This window comes from Thunnus thynnus, chromosome 18, assembly GCF_963924715.1.
Source record: "Thunnus thynnus chromosome 18, fThuThy2.1, whole genome shotgun sequence".
NCBI lineage: Eukaryota > Metazoa > Chordata > Actinopteri > Scombriformes > Scombridae > Thunnus > Thunnus thynnus.
In genome coordinates this window covers 2,643,583-2,654,198 of record NC_089534.1, presented here as the reverse complement: position 1 = coordinate 2,654,198, position 10,616 = coordinate 2,643,583, and the positions used below count along the sequence as shown (strand labels likewise).

The 10,616-nt window shown below is 39.8% G+C and overlaps 1 long non-coding RNA gene across 1 annotated transcript; it reads right to left on the bottom strand.

The window, feature by feature from the left end:
- Positions 1-8,296: 8,296 nt before the first annotated feature.
- LOC137169088 (uncharacterized) lies at positions 8,297-9,833 on the bottom strand. Its single transcript, XR_010924399.1, has 2 exons — positions 9,051-9,833; positions 8,297-8,463 (listed from the first exon to the last, which is right to left on the bottom strand). It is a non-coding gene; the product is annotated as an uncharacterized lncRNA (long non-coding RNA).
- Between the last annotated feature and the right edge of the window lie 783 nt (positions 9,834-10,616).

The window sequence follows — 10,616 nt, the reverse complement described above, 5'->3', positions numbered from 1 at the left end:
TGGCATCATATCTTCTATCTGTTGTTTCAGGAGATATGCACACATGCACACACAGAGTCCAATGTACTGAGTCCAGCTGTCTCTGTCTCTGCCATTACTGTAAGAGAATACCCCGGCCAGCGCTCTAACCCACTCCATCAATCTCTCTCTGTTTGACAGAAACTATGCCCACCTGTTCTCCCACAGTCCACACGCAGGGACTCAGAGGCTGAAGCTCAACATGCAACTTCAGGCTTCAGGTTTGGGTTGATGGGAGGCAGAATGAAGTCAGTTTGTTCTTCACATAGCAAAATAATTGTCTTGAATGATAAAAGCATCAACTGCACAGTTTCAGCTTCCTTTTGTACTTTTTACTTAGGTGCATTTTCAATGTTCTAGATCTTTATTTGAGCATTTCCATTTTAGGAGACTTCTTTATACTACTACTTTATACTTTTTTACATTTCATTGGAAAATATTATTCATTTTACTCCTGTTTACTTCACTTATTTCTCTTACTTACTCTCTTAGGGTTAGGGTTAGGGTTTATCAATATTTAACATTCATTAGAGATTAATTTTGCTGTAGTCAGGCAAATATCTTTTTTTCTCAAAAATGTTAACTTCTAAGGAGCTTCAGCTTGGCAATGTTTGTTTTTTACATAATTTAAATCCACAAAAACTGATGTTTTCGGGCACTTGAGAGCATCAGAAACAAAACACAACACTGACACATAATCACCTTGTAAAGTCCAACTGAACTAAACTAAACTAACATTTAATCATCCCTCTCTGCAGTCAAAATAATGGCAACATGCTTTTAAAATATGTAGTTAATAGTTTTGTATTACTTGAATGAAGAAAAAAAAGGTCTTTCTCAGAAATGCTCCTTTTTGTCGCAGCCAGCTTGGGGGGCATGTAGCTATCTAGCTGCTAACTGACGTTAGCGCGGCACTTTTCACTTTTCACTGTTTGGTGGCTCATACAACAAGCTAAGGATAAGACCTGTGTTCATGTTTGTAAGTTAGATAAGAAGGAGACTTTAGCAGGAAAGCTAATGTTGGTTGTTGTTCAGTCTGTGGCTCTTGTGTTGTGTAGCCGGATGCTATCAGGCTCAGTGCGACCGTCTGCTTATGCGAGAATGACACGTTATTGTTTTATTAAAAGATCTGATTTCCTGTATTGAAATAAGGACTCCAGCTATGTAAGCAGATCCATTTTTAATCATATTTAATCAAAATAATGTAAAACCAGGGCACACCACCATGAAAAATATATATGTAATATATTTATTAATGTATACTTAATAAACACAAATTTCTCCCCTTTGCTTTCAGATTTTTTCTTCAAGGAGAAAACAAGACAAGTGATTTACAGAGCAGATATGTTGCAATTTAATTTCAGTTGGACTTTATAGTTATTAGCATGCAATTGCTTATTTACACATCCAGCAGATATGGGGAAACATTAGCATCATCAGGCCACCTGTTGAATCTAAGTCCAATATTCACTGCTGAATGCTCCACTACATACTCAAGTTATAGCCGCTTACTTTGTGTTTCTGCTGTTTATTGCTGAGTGATCAGTCAGTGTAAAGTGGGTTTATTTGAGCTTTTTCCCTAAAAACTCGGTTGCTCCATAAAGCTGAGGGAGACCGCAGAAGGTTGTGATATGTTGCACAACAAGCTAGCGAGGCACTGTCAAAGGAACCACATTTCACATGCTCAGTGGCGTCTGCCTTACACAGAACTACTCTCCGGAGACTGAAAACATGATCGCTGTTATTAGTCTTTGGAGCCGTTTCTAAACAAACTAACATGACCAAACTCTTCATAATGAAGGAACATGTCACCCAGAGCAGCAGTGTGACACGTTTTAAATAGTTTTTGGACAACAACGGAGGTCAACGGCACAGAGGAATAAGATATATCACACACAATACTTTAGTTAATAGAGCAGTTCATTCTTGGTTTGGCTCTGCACATGAGGTTTGTTGACAGTAAAGAAAAGTATCAAAAATCAGCAGCCTTATCCTTTAAAAACAGTCAGTAAAGAAAGCAGTCAGGGTGAAAGCTCCCGTCCTCTCCGTCCAGAGTTTCAGATCTTACATTCTGCTTCGGTTCAATAAACCAAAACTAACAGATATAAAAACTCAACGTTACTTTAAACTGACTTCCTGCTGCAACTTCAACTGTTGCAGTGTTTTAAGACAGAAGGTATCAGGTTACTTTACTCGGACTCTCAGTTTGCTTTGTCACGGCCAAGAGGTGCCGCACAAACCTTCTTGAGTCCAATACAGTGAGGAATGCTTAACTGCTTTGCACACAAAGAATAGATCCAACAGGACTAATGTGCATATAAAGGAACACAACATATTTTGCTATTTAATTGTAGCATACAATCTAGAGCAGCTGTGATTTCCTTAAAGATTAAAGTTCTTTAATTCTTTGCTCAAACATTCCTTGCATGTTGTGGGATTTGCAGGATTTGAACCAATGATCCTCTGATCTCTAACCTTTAGGCTACTGCTGCCCCCATCTAAGTTAAAAAATACTCCTGACAAAAGAGAGACCAAATCCTTCTAAATTCCCCTTTTCTAAACTTTTTTTTTTCTTTTTCACTGTGGCCATAGATCATCTGTCCAACCAGATTTGCTCGTCTTCACACCTCACCAATCACTCTTCATCCCCTCCTTGCCTTCTCCTCCTATTCTCTACCTGTTAGGTCCTCCATTAAGAGCACTCACACACACACACACACACACACACACACACACACACCCTGAGGCCCAGTGGTGCTTGCTAATGCTTGTGGGACAGGAAGTGGGGTGATGGTAGGGGGGTGGAGGGTTATGGAGGAAGGGGGTTCAAGGTGGTTCTCCTCTCAGGTTACCTGTCCAGGTAAGTCTGTGTTTGTTTAGTGTTACCTCCCAGTAGTCCGGAGGTCCAGACTGACGCACGGAGAGATCTCTGTTCAAGTGTGTGTGGTTTCAGTGTGTGAGGCGCTGTTGATGTTTGAAAGAGGTGATACTTAATCTGAGTATTGTAGAAGACTCTGGAGATTCTCCTCCACACACACACACACACACATTCCTCAGAGCAGCGGTGGACTCAACAGTTTGGCTTGTATCTGTATCTGCGTTATGTTCTCTCAGTTCAGAAAATAACCTGGCAGTCGGAGCGGCGCAGCAGACAGGGCGTCTGTCTTCTTAAAAATAAAATTATAGCAATTGATGGGATCCATCTATCGTCCCAGATAAGACTTGTCAATGTAATGTTGGCAGAGGTTCAGGCGCAGCAGAGGCCGGGCTTTCACTGCCTCTGAGAAATAAACAGACAGCTGAGCTGGGAGATGACCTGCTGGTTGCTTTTATGTGGAGATGAACTTGAGAGAAAACATTTTGAGGTCGGTGTTGCTGCTGTCTATCACTAATCGAAGAATTCAGAGGAAGATTTTACATTTTTCTCTTCTTAACATTTTGTATTGGTTTGGTTAGATGCATTGTTGCACAAAAACTGATGGGTGATGTTTTTGTTTTGTTTTGTTATAAACAGAACAACAACAGAGTGATAATGTAGACACCATGAATGAACAGATGAAAAAAAAACTACAAAACTATACCTTCCAAAAGAAAAGACAGTTGATTAGCTTGTGATCTGAAAATATTTTAAATGTTTCAGCAGGATTTGGAAAAACTTGTCCCGCATTTATCTTCAGTAGACTCGACTACTGTAACGGTGTGTTCTCAGGTCTCCCTAAAAAAAATCAATCAGACAGCTGCAGCTGATTCAGACGCTGCTGCTCGAGTCCCCACTAAGACTAAGAAAGTGTATAATCTATATAAAGTACTGAATGGTTTAGGGTCAAAATACATTTGTGATCTGCTGCTACGTTATGAACCATCCAGACCTCTCAGGTGGTCGGGATCAGGTCTGCTTTCTGTTCCCAGAGTCAACACTAAACATGGAGAAACAGCGTTCAGTTTTTATGCTCCACATATCTGAACAAACTCCCAGAAATCTGTAGGTCTGCTGCGACTCTCAGTTCTTTTAAATCACAGCTGAAGACTTTTCTGTTTGCTGCCATTTATTAAACCAAATTTGAGGGTTAATATCTTACATTGCACTGTAACTTTTATTCTCCTGCTTTATCTGTCTTATTCTATTTTTAGCTTTTTTGATTTTCAATTTAGTACTTTTTAAAATGTCTTTTTATACTGCCTTGTGTTGCTTTTATATTCTGTCTTGATGCCTTTTATGTTCTATGAGAAGCACTTTGAAATGTGTTGTACAAATAAACTTGCCTTTTTATCCTTGACATTATCGTCCCACTTAGGAAACACTGGTTTTATTCAAAACTTGGGAGTTTGAGACCAGTACAGGCAACGATTTCTGGGTCAAACGAGGATCGAGGAGCGAGGAAAGATCAGTTGAGTTAATTGAGATGCATCTAGCATTTTGGGATTTATCGGTTCTTTCACAGTCAGAAGTTGAGATCCTCTAGCCTTTATGCAGCATTAAGCATTAGGCGATGGCATGGAGCGCAGAGAAAAATGAGTTGCATTGCATAGTTGGCACATTCATGTTCACTTTGATCACATGAAGGCTTGGCATGACTTCCAAGTGACATGTTTTATGACACGTTCAGTTGTCTTCAGGGAAACAGGAGCGATTAAAGGGTAACTCCACTGATTTCACACATTACACACATATTTACAGGTCTTACAAAGTACTACTGCATATGTTGAAAAGAAAAAAGTTGTATAAAGCCTTTTGTGGCCCTCGGGGGAGGTACGCAAAGTCTGATAAATTCCCTCGAGTCACTTCAGTCTGTGTCAGTCGAGGCTGAAGACGAAGGCGATGAAAAAGTTTGAAAATGTGGAAAAAAAATCTGGATGTGCGGAGTTAAAATGAAGTGAGGTTACAAGATCTCTGTAGCGGCTAGCAGCTCCAGGCTACATTAGCCGCTACTAGCATAACACACCCAAACCTCCCACCAAACTGTCAGCAGTCAAGCTGCGTTGTGAGTAATGTAGGAGCCAGATTTTGACAAGAAGAATGTGTGTAATAAAAAAAAGACCATATTTCTGCTGCTGATTTTTTGATCCTCTTATTTAAACTATTATCTAAATTGCTGGATTACTCTTTTAAAGGAGTAAATCTTTAGCTTAAGGATGAACACCAGTCAGGTCGGTTTTTTAGTTGTCTCAACCTGCAACGTCAGTCCACAGTGCTACAGTTTAGTTTATGGAAACTCAGTTACGGTAGTCAGAAACTGAAATGTGTGCACAAGAGAGAAAGAAAGAGGAGACGAGCATTTCCATGATACATTGTGTGCAAAGTCTCATGTACTTTTTGTAAGTATCTATTTTTATTGCACCGATTTAACAGGTTTATCTTGAGATAATCAAAAGATATATACATGCATATATTAGATGTATCTTAACACACATTATTCTCATTTCTGAATGCAACCAAACAATAAACAAGAACAAATAAATACCACCTGGCCCTCTTTTAATATTTAACTTCGAGAGCAGTTTTGAAATTATTTGTTTTTTTAATTTCTGAGTGTTTAGTGTTGTTTGTGTGATATGGTGATATGTTTGTGTGTGTGTATATAAGCATCAGGATACATGACTAAACTCATTCAATTTTCCGAACATTTTCAATCTGACAGAAAAAACCGTACAGCACTGACGTCATCGAAATTTAAAGTTATGAGTAGCCACTGCATAGTTCTTTGTCCACAAGGAGCTTTTGGCATTTGTACGTCTGTCCACACTGTTACAGTTTCCACTTCTCCTCTCGTTCGAATCGATGGATATCAAGCATGTGGGAGGTAAACAAACCTCAATAAAAGTCAGTCCGAGTGTGTTCACCACCAGGATTTGTTTTACCCCACAGCTGACAGTTCTGGCAGTCAGACGCTGGCTAACAAGAACCACAGCTGTGTTTCCACCCGACACCGGCCTTCCACTTAAACGCAACACACATTTGGTTGGTTCATTGTGGGGGTTTTTTGACAAGCAGATCGACCATTTTAATGATTTTTTAATGCGGCGTGTCACCGGGTTTGTTGATGCAAGTGTTTGTGTTGTCATCTGACATTCTGAGACTGAGAAAGACAAACTGAACGTTACTGACATTTTGGTTAGTTTTTCCTTCATAATGGCATTCCAACATGCACACAATCATAACATATGAATGCTGGTGTTGGACTGATATTGGGGGTTTTTGGAGGTTGATACTGATGTTTTTGGATTAAAGCTGCAGATAGATGATGTTTTTACACAGACGTTTCTTTATCATTAGTAGTTTAGTGTGAAACTCAGCAAAAAAATAGCAGCACCGATTTGAGAAAGTTAAACTGACGTGCTGGAGTGTTAGCATGTATAGCGGGACATTGCTACCTGAGGGAGATGATGGTGGAAAAAGAGGGGAACAATGAACCAAAACTCCCAAAACAGCACAACAACAACAACATATAGATCCAAAATTAGACCAGCAGAGTATTGATACTGTATTTTATTAAACTGAATCATAACTACTTTGTTCACACAAGTCAAAGTCAGTATAAACTTCATAAATCAATAAACTATGACAGGATATTCTGCCATCCAGTGAACAAACTGATGCTGTTGTTGGCTTCAGTGTGAAGGGGGAAAAATGTTTCTACAATCTGAGATTTTAAATGCAATTTTCTAGATTTCTGTTGTCATCTGGTTTTGATTAACATGAACCCACACTGTTACACTCATGCAACAAACAGGAGGATAGTGCTAAGAGGCCGCAGTAACAGTGGACGACTGCTCAGCATGAAGTGGAAGAGCAACAGTCGTCTTCAATACATCTTTGTCTGTCAATTGTTATGCAGCTTACATTTGTTTTTCTATTAAAATGCAAATAGTTTGATGTTTGGTTAGTGGGTTAATTTGCAGGTAAGTAGGTTCATCTTACATATATCACACCAATCTTACACATCAAGGTGAGTTTAATAGTCAAGAGAAGAAGTGCTCAGTCTGTGAGTTGTATAATATCTTCTGTGGCATCAGGTAGACGTCTGAGGAATTAAACCACAAGGTGTCATCAAGGTTATCTTGTTCTGGGGTTTGGAGACTACAAATTATGAAACCTGCCGTTAAAAATTGGTTTTGTGCTTTTGAAAGACGTTAGCGTTTACCAGGCATGGAGGGTCTAATGAAAGATGCCGTCAAGTCGCATAATGGGAAATGTAGCATGCAGCGTTTATTGAGCTTGACTCATACTAAGGACTAAAAGACGAGATATCTTCACCTCTGCTGCATCAAGTTTAAACACTCTTTTTAACATCTGTCTTGTGAGTCCTCTTGTGAGTAGCCCTTTAAGGTTTGGTAACGTTTAGGCATAAAAACTACTTGGTTAAAGTAGCTATAATCAATATTTTTTATAATAACAGTGTATCAAATGTCAGTGTGTAATGTGTTGGTTGTGGCTCGTAGTGATGAACCTACAGAGAATTATCAGTGACTCTGCAGCTCCTCTCGGCTTTACGGAGCTTTATAGTGAGTTTCAGCTCATTGTTTATCTGTCCGGCTGCAACTTTACTGTTCTGGTTCACTCTCAGCGCTCTCATAGTGTTGTTTTGGGCCGCAGCAGGCAGCTGTTTTCAGAGGAAAAGCTGTAAAAAGCCGCTGTACACTACCTGCTCAGCACAAAACAGCAAACACACAGTTAGCTGTAGACTAGCAGGTGAACATAGTGGAGCATTTAGCAGCTAAAGAGCCAGATATTTCCCTCAGGAGGTGGTGGAGAACAAAAACAGAGCTAAAAGAGAGTGAATATTGGACTTACATTCACCAGGTGGACAGAAACACGACTCCAAACGAATGATAATGTTGCTCCGTAACTGCTGGATGTGGAAATGAGCAACTGTTTGCTGACAAGATCAACATATCAGCTTAAATGTCACTGAATGTATTGTTCTTTTTATACATCACATGACCTTTAAGCTACAGTACACTGACCACTCTGCTGTGGTGGCTGCACTGGTTTCCAGCTTGACAAGTTCAAGGTGATCCTTAAGTTACAGCTACAGACAGCAGACTTCCTTTCCTGCTCAGGTTTATCAAATCATTAGCGGACTGAGCTAATAAAAGCTAATATCCCGCTAACCTGGAATCTCAGGGAAACTGTAATAGTCAAAGATTTTATGGTGTTAAAAGTCCTCACGTTCCCTCTGAGGGTTATTTTTCTCTCCTGTGTCACCCTCTTTCTCCCGCTTTCTGTGAGTTGTCCATCATTCTCTCCTTCTTTCTTTCTCTTGTGTCTTTCTTCTAGCCACAGGAACTGTAGCAAACCGTGGTAGAAATGCGGGGAATGCTGCAGAACAGAGAAGAGAAGATTCACTCTGCATTGTTCAAGGCCCGTTCCGCTCCGTCTCTCCTGTAAACAGCCGTCGAGGGAGGAGAAACCCGATAGCCTCACTTAGCTCTGATCTGCTCTAACTGCAGAGATCACAGACGGAGGGATGGAGGGAAGAGGGAGAGAGGTTACACAATGAGTAGAAGTAAATGCTTTTCTTTTACCTTGAAGAGATGTTGAACATTTTACGTTGTCATGTTAAGATGAGAAGATGAAGCTTCTTCTGCAAAGCAAAGAAGCTGCTTTAGTTAGACAATATTAACTGTAAGTGCTCTGTTAGTATCATACATGCAACACTTACAAAAGTCTATATTTCCAAGGAGTTTCCTTCAGAAAGAACTATTCTACACTGGAGTGAAATGTTCTATTAACAGTCACTTTGAGGACTAGATTTTAGTTCAGTTTAGTTAGAAAATAAATGACTTTAATCATCTTCCTTTTACCTTCTGTTATAAATATATTTTAGGATCTTTCTTCTGCTTCTTTCTTCTTTAACGTGCAGACAAACAAATGTATAAAATCCTCAGATCTCTACAATACAGGCTTGTTAAACTTTCCACACTTGGGTCTTTTAACAAATACGTTATCAGCCGGTGATGTTCAGTGAAAAAAGATTTTTAAATTGTTCTTTGTTGTATCCACGTCTCCCTCCAGTTGGTCAGTAACTCACCACAGAACGTGCCCGAACTTGTCGCATCGAGCCACAAGTTGTAGGACTTTAGGAGCCGCCTGCTGCTGCTGCTGCTGCTGGAAACACGTCGGATGAGAGTAGTGAGAGTGAGCCACACGGCTAATGTGCCATAAACCAAAACAAAAAGCTACAAGAGTCTTAAAAAAAAAAACTCAGTAGAGCTGCAGAGTCGGTCGTCATGACATGCAACCAGTTTCTCACTGCATCAGTCATTTGATTCAACTTTAATTTGAAAAATGTTGATTATGCAGCTTCAACTTATTTTCAAACCAGCTGCACTTTCAAGAGAAACATCAACTGCAACATGTGAACTGCAACCATCCAGCTGCAGTTATAATATCAGAGGCCTTTATAGAAAAAGTGAGAATCGATTCCTCATTCATGCCGTTTGTGAATAAACTTTTTAATCTATAAATCTGCTTTGCTTTAAGTTTTAACAATCCATATACTGATAGAATTAGCTTCTGGTATTTTGAAATGTGCATGAAGGCCTGCAGCTTGATGGTTGCAGTTTAGATGTTTGAGTTTCTTATTTGATTCAATTTACATATGTGTTCATTTGTGTAAATTATGCATATCTGTATATTTGCATGGTTTCTGTTTGCTGTTCTACTGGTTCTATTGGTTTTTCACTGGTTTGGTGTCTCCAAGGCTGCATTTACGCTGCAGGTCTTGATGCTCTGTTCTGATTTTCTGCCTATAACCGATTTTTCTGACCGTCTGTTTACATCTACTTTTACAAGTGACTGATATCTGATACCTGTGTTTACGCTTGCTTAACACTTGAAACAACCTGCATGCATAAACCAAGCGACAACCTCCGGGGCTTTAAAATGAAGCCAATGCTGAAGTGCCAAAAAACAGTGCAGTTCCTTGAATGGCTACGTGAGGCTCCAAAACTGAGTGGGGATTGACCCCCATGTTAAAATGCCCAACTTTACAGCAGATATAAACATGTTTACAGCCTGGTACAAACAACGGTTTTGGTCTCTGTAGCTAATTTCCTCTTTCATGACAACTGTACAGGGGTGAATTTTTTATAACTCACTCGTTTAAATGTTATTAAGCCGTAAAGTTCTGCATAATGAAGGACATGGCTGCTTTGAGTGACAGGTCCGCCAGCCGCTAGGTGGCTTGTTTCAGCCGTTCGGCCCGCCTCTTTACCCATTTTTGATTGGCTGGGAGTTAGGCAGCGTTACGCACTGCCAAGATGGCGACGGCCAGAGCGGCTCGCTTTGAGCTTCAAAACCGCTCTTCAGAAACCAACGGGTGACGTCACGGTGACTACGTCCATATTTTTATACAGTCTATGGTGTAAATGAGGTTTCAGTTACCGAAATGGAAGTAAACAATTTGTTTTTGTTTTTTTCAGCTGTGCACGTGAAAATAACGTCATTAAAATGCAAAAAAACTATAAGATGGTCACATTTTCAATCCAATCTGTCCGTTTAGATGACAGTTCTATTGGCAGATATCTGATTACGATCAGATTTATTTCCACATATGATTGAGGCCTGAAACGGATCTCACAATATCCGATTCTAT